Source organism: Mus caroli, unplaced genomic scaffold (genome assembly GCF_978045245.1).
Source record: "Mus caroli unplaced genomic scaffold, Mus_caroli_1 scaffold_15, whole genome shotgun sequence".
NCBI lineage: Eukaryota > Metazoa > Chordata > Mammalia > Rodentia > Muridae > Mus > Mus caroli.
In genome coordinates, this window is record NW_028227270.1 from 53,648,897 (window position 1) to 53,659,183 (window position 10,287).

Sequence of the window (10,287 nt, forward strand, 5' to 3'; positions counted from 1 at the left end):
CAAAATACCCCTGGAAGGAGTTACAGAGACAAAGTGTGAAGCAGAGACTGAAGGAATGACCATCCAGAGACTGCCCCACCTGGGGATCCATCCCATAAACAACCACCAAAACCAGACACTATTGTAGATGCCAACAAGTGCTTGCTGACAGGAGCCTATATAGCTGTCTCCTGAGAGGCTCGGCTAGTGCCTGACAAACACAGAATGCTCACATTGGATGCTCACAGCCATCCATTGAACTGAGCACAGGGTCCCCAATGAAGGAGCTAGAGAAAGTACCCAAGAAGCTGAACGGTTTTGCAGCCCCATAAGAGGAACAACAATATGAACTAACCTGTATCTCCAGAGCTCCCTGGGACTAAACCACCAACCAAAGAAAATATATGGTGGGACTTATGGTTCTATCTGCATATGTAGTAGAGGATGACCTAGTTGGTCAGCAATGGGAGGAGAGGCCCTTGGTTCTGTGAAAGTTTTATGCCCCAGTATAGGGGAATGCCAGGGCCAGGAAGGAGTGGGTGGGTTGGTGAGCAGGGGAAGGGGGATGGGATAGGGGGTTTTCCGAGGGGAAACCAGGAAAGGGGATAACATTTGAAATGTAAATAAAGAAAATATCTAATAAGAATGAGTTTATGGGGGTAGCTAGGGCGCAGGGTCGGCTGACACCCGCCAGCTACCCACGACCCCCGCCACAGGATCTTAAGACTTCTGGTGAGTGGAACACAGCTTCTGCTCCAATCCAGTTGCGCACGGGACCTGAGACTGCATTAGTTAGGGAAGCAGAAAACCGTCCTGAGTAGGGCCACAGGCCTCTTCCGGCCGGACCAGCACCAGGGTAGCTAGAGCGCAGGGTCGGCTGACACCCGCCAGCTACCCACGACCCCCGCCACAGGATTTTGAGACTGCTGGTGAGTGGAACACAGCTTCTGCTCCAGTCCAATCACGCGGGACCTGAGACTGCTTTGGTTGGGGAAGCAGAAATCCGGCCTGAGTAGGGCCACAAGCCTCTTCCGGTCAAAAAAGTGCTGGGGTAGCTAGAGCGCAGGGTCGGCTGACACCCGCCAGCTACCCACGACCCCCGCCACAGGATTTTGAGACTGCTGGTGAGTGGAACACAGCTTCTGCTCCAGTCCAATCACGCGGGACCTGAGACTGCTTTGGTTGGGGAGGCAGAAATCCGGCCTGAGTAGGACCACAGGCCTCTTGCGGCCGGACCAGCACCGGGGTAGCTAGAGCACAGGGTCGGCTGACACCCGCCAGCTACCCACAAACCCCGCCACAGGATTTTGAGACTGCTGGTGAGTGGAACACAGCTTCTGCTCCAATCTTTAAACAGTGACAACGACAACAACTAACCCCAGAGATTACCAGATGGCGAAAGGTAAACGTAATAATCTTACTAACAGAAACCAAGACCACGCACCATCATCAGAACCCAGCACTCCCACTTCGCACAGTCCAGGGCACCACAACACACCAGAAAAGCTAGACACGGATCTAAAAGCATATCTCCTGATGATGGTAGAGGACTTCAAGAAGGACTTTAATAACACACTTAAAGAAATACAAAGGAACACTGGTAAACAGGTAGAAGACAGTAAAGAGGAAGCACAAAAATCCCTTAAAGAATTGCAGGAGAACACTGCTAAAGAGTTACAAATCCTTAAAGAAAAACAGGATAACATAACCAAACAGGTAGAAGTCCTTAATGAAAAACAGGAAAACACATCCAAACAGATGATGGAAATGAACAAAACCATACTAGACCTAAAAAGGGAAGTAGACACAATAAAGAAAACCCAAAATGAGGCAACACTGGAGATAGAAACCCTAGGAAAGAAATCTGGAACCATAGATACGAGCATCAGCAACAGAATACAAGAGATGGAAGAGAGAATCTCAGGTGCAGAAGATTCCATAGAGAACATCGGCACAACAATCAAGCAAAATGTAAAATGCAAAAAGATCCTAAATCAAAACATCCAAGAAATACAGGACACAATGAGAAGACCAAACCTACGGATAATAGGAGTGGATGAGAATGAAGATTTTCAACTCAAAGGACCAGCAAACATCTTCAACAAAATTATAGAAGAAAACTTCCCAAATCTAAAGAAAGAGATGCCCATGAACATACAAGAAGCCTACAGAACTCCAAATAGACTGGACCAGAAAAGAAATACCTCCCGACACATAATAATCAGAACAACAAATGCTCTAAATAAAGATAGAATACTAAAAGCAGTAAGAGAAAAAGGCCAAGTAACATATAAAGGCAAGCCTATCAGAATTACACCAGATTTTTCACCAGAGACTATGAAAGCCAGAAGATCCTGGACGGATGTTATACAGACACTAAAAGAACACAAATTCCAGCCCAGGCTACTATACCCAGCCAAACTCTCAATTAACATAGATGGAGAAACCAAAGTATTCCACGACAAAACCAAATTCACACATTATCTCTCCACGAATCCAGCCCTTCAAAGGATAATAACAGAAAAAAACCAATACAAGGACAGGAACCACGCCCTAGAAACAACAAGAAGGTAATCCCTCAACAAACCTAAAAGAAGACAGCCACAAGAACAGAATGCCAAATTTAACAACGAAAATAACAGGAAACAACAATTACTTTTCCTTAATATCTCTTAATATCAATGGACTCAACTCCCCGATAAAAAGACATAGACTAACAAACTGGCTACACAAACAAGACCCAACATTTTGCTGCTTACAGGAAACTCATCTCAGAGAAAAAGATAGACACTACCTCAGAATGAAAGGCTGAAAAACAATTTTCCAAGCAAAGGGTATGAAGAAACAAGCTGGAGTAGCCATTCTAATATCTGATAAGATTGACTTCCAACCCAAAGTCATTAAAAAAGACAGGGAGGGACACTTCATACTCATCGAAGGCAAAATCCTCCAAGAGGAACTATCAATCCTGAATATCTATGCTCCAAATACAAAGGCAGCCACATTCATTAAAGAAACTTTAGTAAATCTCAAAGCACACATTGCACCTCATACAATAATCGTGGGAGACTTCAACACACCACTTTCACCAATGGACAGATCATGGAAACAGAAACTAAACAGGGACACAGTGAAACTAACAGAAATTATGAATCAAATGGATCTGGCAGATATCTACAGAACATTCTATCCTAAAACAAAAGGATATACCTTCTTCTCAGCACCTCATGGTACCTTCTCCAAAATTGACCACATAATTGGTCACAAAACAGGCCTCAACAGATACAAAAATATTGAAAGTGTCCCATGCATCCTATCAGATCACCATGGACTAAGGCTGATCTTCAATAACAAAATAAATAATAGAAAGCCAACCTTCACGTGGAAACTGAACAACACTTTTCTCAATGATACCTTGGTCAAGGAAGGAATAAAGAAAGAAATTAAGGACTTTTTAGAGTTCAATGAAAATGAAGCCACAACATACCCAAACTTATGGGACGCAATGAAAGCATTTCTAAGAGGAAAACTCATATCTCTGAGTGCCTCCAAAAGGAAACTAGAGAGAGCACACATTAGCAGCTTGACAACATACCTAAAAGCACTAGAACAAAAAGAAGCAAATTCACCCAAGAGGAGTAGACGGCAGGAAATAATCAAACTCAGGGGCGAAATCAACCAAGTGGAAACAAGAAGAACAATTCAAAGAATCAACCAATCAAGGAGCTGGTTCTTTGAGAAAATCAACAAGATAGATAAACACTTAGCCAGACTCACTAGAGGGCACAGGGAAAGCATCCTAATTAACAAAATCAGAAATGAAAAAGGAGACATAACAACTGATCCTGAAGACATCCAAAACACCATCAGATCCTTCTACCAAAGGCTATACTCAACAAAACTGGAGAACCTGGATGAAATGGAGAAGTTCCTAGACAGATACCAGGTACCAAAGTTGAATCAAGATCAGGTTAATGATCTAAACAGCCCTATATCCCCCAAAGAAATAGAAGCAGTCATTAATAGTCTCCCAACCAAAAAAAGCCCAGGACCAGATGGGTTTAGTGCAGAGGTCTATCAGACCTTCAAAGAAGATCTAATCCCAGTTCTTCACAAACTATTCCACAAAACAAAAACAGAAGGTACTCTACCCAACTCATTCTATGAAGCCACAATTACTCTGATACCTAAACCACAAAAAGACCCAACAAAGATAGAAAACTTCAGACCAATATCCCTTATGAATATTGATGCAAAAATCCTCAATAAAGTTCTTGCTAACCGAATCCAAGAACACATCAAAACAATCATCCATCCTGACCAAGTAGGTTTCATCCCAGGGATGCAGGGATGGTTCAATATACGGAAATCCATCAACGTAATCCAGTATATAAACAAACTCAAAGACAAAAACCACATGGTCATCTTGTTAGATGCGGAAAAAGCATTTGACAAGATCCAACACCCATTCATGATAAAAGTCTTGGAAAGATCAGGAATTCAAGGCCCATACCTAAACATGATAAAAGCAATCTACAGCAAACCAGTAGCCAACATCAAAGTAAATGGTGAGAAGCTTGAAGCAATCCCTCTAAAATCAGGGACTAGACAAGGCTGTCCACTTTCTCCATACCTATTCAACATTGTACTTGAAGTCCTAGCCAGAGCAATTCGACAACAAAAGGAGATCCAAGGGGTACAAATTGGAAAAGATGAAGTCAAAATATCACTTTTTGCAGATGATATGATAGTATATATAAGTGACCCTAAAAATTCCACCAGAGAACTCCTAAGCCTGATAAACAGCTTTGGTGAAGTAGCTGGATATAAAATTAACTCAAACAAATCAATGGCCTTTCTCTACACAAAGAATAAACAGGCTGAGAAAGAAATTAGGGAAACAACACCCTTCTCAATAGTCACAAATAATATAAAATATCTTGGCGTGACTCTAACTAAGGAAGTGAAAGATCTGTATAATAAAAACTTCAAGTCTCTGAAGAAAGAAATTATAGAAGATCTCAGAAGATGGAAAGATCTCCCATGCTCATGGATTGGCAGGATCAACATTGTAAAAATGGCTATCTTGCCAAAAGCAATCTACAGATTCAATGCAATCCCCATCAAAATTCCAAATCAATTCTTCAACGAATTAGAAAGTGCAATCTGCAAATTCATCTGGAATAATAAAAAACCTAGGATAGCAAAAACTCTTCTCAAGGATAAAAGAACCTCTGGTGGCATCACCATGCCGGACCTAAAGCTTTACTACAGAGCAATTGTGATAAAAACTGCATGGTACTGGTATAGTGACAGACAAATAGACCAATGGAATAGAATTGAAGACCCAGAAATGAACCCACACACCTACGGTCACTTGATCTTCGACAAGGGAGCTAAAAACATCCAGTGGAAGAAAGACAGCATTTTCAACAAATGGTGCTGGCACAACTGGTTGTTAACATGTAGAAGAATGCGAATCGATCCATTCCTATCTCCTTTTACTAAGGTCAAGTCTAAGTGGATCAAGGAACTCCACATAAAACCAGAGACACTGAAACTTATAGAGGAGAAAGTGGGGAAAAGCCTTGAAGATATGGGCACAGGGGAAAAATTCCTGAATAGAACAGTAATGGCTTGTGCTGTAAGATCGAGAATTGACAAGTGGGACCTCATGAAACTGCAAAGCTTCTGCAAGGCTAAAGACACCATCAATAAGACAAAAAAACCACCAACAGATTGGGAAAGGATCTTCACCTATCCTTAATCAGATAAGGGACTAATATCCAATATATATAAAGAACTCAAGAAGGTGGACTCCAGAAAGTCAAATAACCCCATTAAAAAATGGGGCTCAGAACTGAACAAAGAATTCTCACCTGAGGAATACCGAATGGCAGAGAAGCACCTGAAAAAATGTTCAACATCCTTAATCATCAGGGAAATGCAAATCCACCTCACACCAGTCAGAATGGCTAAGAACAAAAATTCAGGTGACAGCAGATGCTGGCGAGGATGTGGAGAAAGAGGAACACTCCTCCATTGTTGGTGGGATTGCAAGCTTGTACAACCACTCTGGAAATCAGTCTGGCGGTTCCTCAGAAAATTGGACATAGTACTACCGGAGGATCCAGCAATACCTCTCCTGGGCATATATCCAGAAGATGTCCCAACCTGTAAAAAGGACACATGCTCCACTATGTTCATAGCAGCCCTATTTATAATAGCCAGAAGCTGGAAAGAACCCAGATGTCCCTCAACAGAGGAATGGATACAGAAATTATGGTACATTTACACAATGGAGTACTACTCAGCTATTAAAAAGAATGAATTTATGAAATTCCTAGTCAAATGGATGGACCTGGAGGGCATCATCTTGAGTGAAGTAACACAATCACAAAAGAACTCACACAATATGTATTCCCTGATAAGTGGATATTAGCCCAAAACTTAGGATACCCAAGATATAAGATACAATTTGCTAAACGCATGAAACTCAAGAAGAATGAAGACCAAAGTGTGGACACTGTGCCCCTTCTTAGAATTGGGAACAAAACACCCAGGGAAGGAGTTACAGAGACAAAGTTCGTAGCTGTGATGAAAGGATGGACCATTTAGAGACTGCCGTATCCAGGGATCCATCCCATAATCAGCTTCTAAACGCTGACACCATTGCATACACTAGCAAGATTTTGCTGAAAGGACCCAAATATAGCTGTCTCTTGTGAGACGATGCCGGGGCCTAGCAAACACAGGAGTGGATGTTCACAGTCAGCTATTGGATGTATCACAGGGCTCCCAATGGAGAAGCTAGAGAAAGTACCCAAGGAGCTAAATGGATCTGCAACCCTGTTGTTGGAACAACATGATGTACTAACCAGAACCCCGGAGCTCTTGTCTCTAGCTGCATATGTATCGAAAGATGGCCTAGTAGGCCATCACTGGAAAGAGAGGCCCATTGGACTTGCAAACTTTATATGCCCCAATATAGGGGAATGCCAGGGCCAAAAGAATGGGAATGGGTGGGTAGGGAAGTGGGGGGCGCTATGGGGGACTTTTGGGATAGCATTGGAAATGTAATTGAGGAAAATATGTAATAAAAATATTAAAAATTAAAAATAAGAATGAGTTTATTTGAAAGCAAAAGAGGTAATAGGGAAATATTCATAGCAACATGACTAAGAACATACCAGTTCTTCAGAATAGAAACAACACTGACAAGCACTGACAATGACTGTAAAGTGTTGAAGTCTAGCAAGTGACTTGGAAGGGAATGTAGGACAGTTTAAAAGGAAGTTCTCCATACTAACAAATCCATTAAAAGGTGCTGTGAGAAACTATTATCTTTCAAGCAATGCCCTCACCCTCTTCTGGTTTGAACCAGAGCTAAATGATTTCAAAAGTCATTGGTCTAGAAAGTTCACAGGGAGAATGGGTCATAAATGGAATTTCTGGATTAGTTGGTAAACCTGTTTAACTAATTATCAGTGTTCATAAAACATCTGGAAAAGATGGTAAGTAGTTTCTTAGCTTTTAAACCCCTTTTTCTCCACTAAATTCATTTCAATATTATGCTAATTTCCTAACTTTAAAAATGATCAGTAACAAGCAAGTAAACTGAGTTTAAAATGTATATAAAATGGAAGAAACATAGATTGGTAAGGCTGCTGTCCATAATTCCTCCCGTGTACTCACAGCAAACCTAAGTTGAAGATACAGAGTGAGTCTGGTCCCATACCATCTACAGGGAGCCAACTCCTCCTTCTCTGCAGTTCCACAGAAGAAGGTATCCATAGCCATTAGCATGCCTGCTTCAGAGAACCTTCTCTCTGCCTCTCGTTCTGCCTTCACAATAAGATTGCATCTCTCTGAAAACTTTATAATATCTAGACTCATGGGGGCAATCACTAAACTTTGATGAATGAGCATCTGTATTTATATCTCTCCTGTTGTTTTTCCACAGGGGCAGGGGATACAGAATTTTATTGTCACACTCTATCATCCTTCCAGGCATTCCCTACCATAATGTGCCCTACCTCCAAATTGTGAGATAAAATAAAACTTTTCTGTCCTCGAGGGTCTTGTGAGATACTTTCTGAGAGAAACAGAGAACGTTATGATAGATAGCTATGATATTGCACAATCTCAGAGAGGACAGGGATTTGATGAGTACAAGTTTTTCAGCTATGCAGTTTGAGATCTGCCTAGGCTATATGAAAGCCTGTCTCAAATATAAAAATGGTTACAATTCTTGATAATTAAGGTACTGTACTGGCTGGATTTGTGTGTCAACTTGACACAGGCTGGAGTTATCATAGAGAAAGAAGCCTCCCTTGAGGAAATGCCTCCATGAGATCCAGCTGTAAGGCATTTTTTCAATTAGTGATGAAGGGTGGGAGAGCCCATTGTGGGTGATACCATGCCTGGGCTGGTAGTCTTGGGTTCTATAAGAAAGCAGGCTGAACAAGCTAGGGGAAGCAAGCCAGTTCCATGGCCTCTGCATCAGCTCCTGCTTCCTGACCTGCTTGAGTTCCAGTCTTGACTTTCTTTGATGATGAACAGCAATATGGAAGTGTAATCTTGGTGGTCATCTCGTGATACCGGCATCTCCAAAACACTGCTGTTTTCTGCTGCAACTAGGCTTCACCAATAGCCTCTCATAGGCTCTCTTCATGGTGCCAACCCTCAACTCCAACTTGCTTCGTGGTTATGATGTTTTGAGCAGGAATACATACCCTAAGACATACATCTGTTGAATTTTTAAATATTTTTCCTATGGCAAAATTTCTAGTTCAAACTTACATAAAGTGTGACTTATATCTTGGGTGATATGTTTACTAATTCTATGTAAACATGAGAATATTGCAAAGTGATACTGTCTGCTGCATGTATGCTGGATAAATGATTCTCTCAGAAAGTGGTCATTTGTGTGAAGGAGATGGGTGTTGTTTGTAGAAGTTATATCCTTCTTAAATGAAAGCAAAAAGGACCAAATACCCTGTACCTGACTGTGTGTTTTCATCACTAAGGGCCCAATTATTTGTAAACCCTGAGACTTGTTAATCACACTCTTCTCTCCAAACTGAATTCATATTTACAGAGAGACTGTATTATTCATTCTTCTCTACCTATAGAAATATTGGCATTTGTGTCACCTAATAGTCATTTTTTTTTTTTTTTTTTGGTTTTTCGAGACAGGGTTTCTCTGTACAGCCCTGGCTGTCCTGGCACTCACTTTGTAGACCAGGTTGGCCTCGAACTCAGAAATCCGCCTGCCTCTGCCTCCCGAGTGCTGGGATTAAAGGCGTGCACCACCATGCCCGGCTCTAATAGTCATTTTTATTTTTTCTATATGAGTACACCATAGCTGTCTTCAGACACACTAGAAGAGGGCACTGGATTGGGATCCACAGATAGTTGTAAGCCACCATGTGATTGCTGGGAATTGACCTCAGGACCTCTGGAAGATCAGTCAGTGCTCTTAATCACTGAGCCATCTCTCCAACCCCACTCCCCAACAGTTATTAAAACTCCTTCTTAAACATTTCAGGGAAGAATAAAAAAGGACACAAGTTTCTTTCTTTTTTTTTTTGTTTTTGTTGTTGTTGTTGTTGTTTTGTTTTTCCAGACAGGGTTTCTCTGTATAGCCCTGGCTGTCCTGCAACTCACTCTGTAGAACAGGCTGGCCTTGAACTCAGAAATCTGCCTGCTTCTGCGTCCCCAGTGCTGAAATTAGAGGTATGTGCCACCACTTGCAGGACACAAGTTTTTTATGGTGATTAAAAAAGAAATGACTTTCCTTCTCAGCTGAGATTTAGCTTCCTTGTGAACCACAGTCCATCACAAATATAGACTCTTCCTTCTAAAAAGGTTTGGTCTTTGGTCTTTGGCATGACCAGTACAGCACTAGATATTCTTACGAGGAGACAGGAGGTCCCAATGGTGCCAATCTATCTTTATTCATTCATTATCTCTATGTTCCCAGTTAGATTCTCTGAGTTCTTTACATGTGAATTCTAGAGAGCTGGGCTTTTAATTTTGTTCTATGATTTTTAATCATATCTGTGCACCTTTACCCATGCACTACACTGTTATAGATTCCAATGTTCACACTAAGACTTTTTTCCAGCTGTGGCACACTGGCTATTTTATTTAACTACAGGACAAGATTGTCTATTGTAGTGGTGTATTTATAACTAAGGCCTCCTTCATCCCAGGCAAGCAGGAGCTTTACCCCTAAGATGCTCAGTAACACTTTTTGTAGTTTGTACCTTTTGCCCAGGTTATCCTTGGATTTGGCATCCTTCT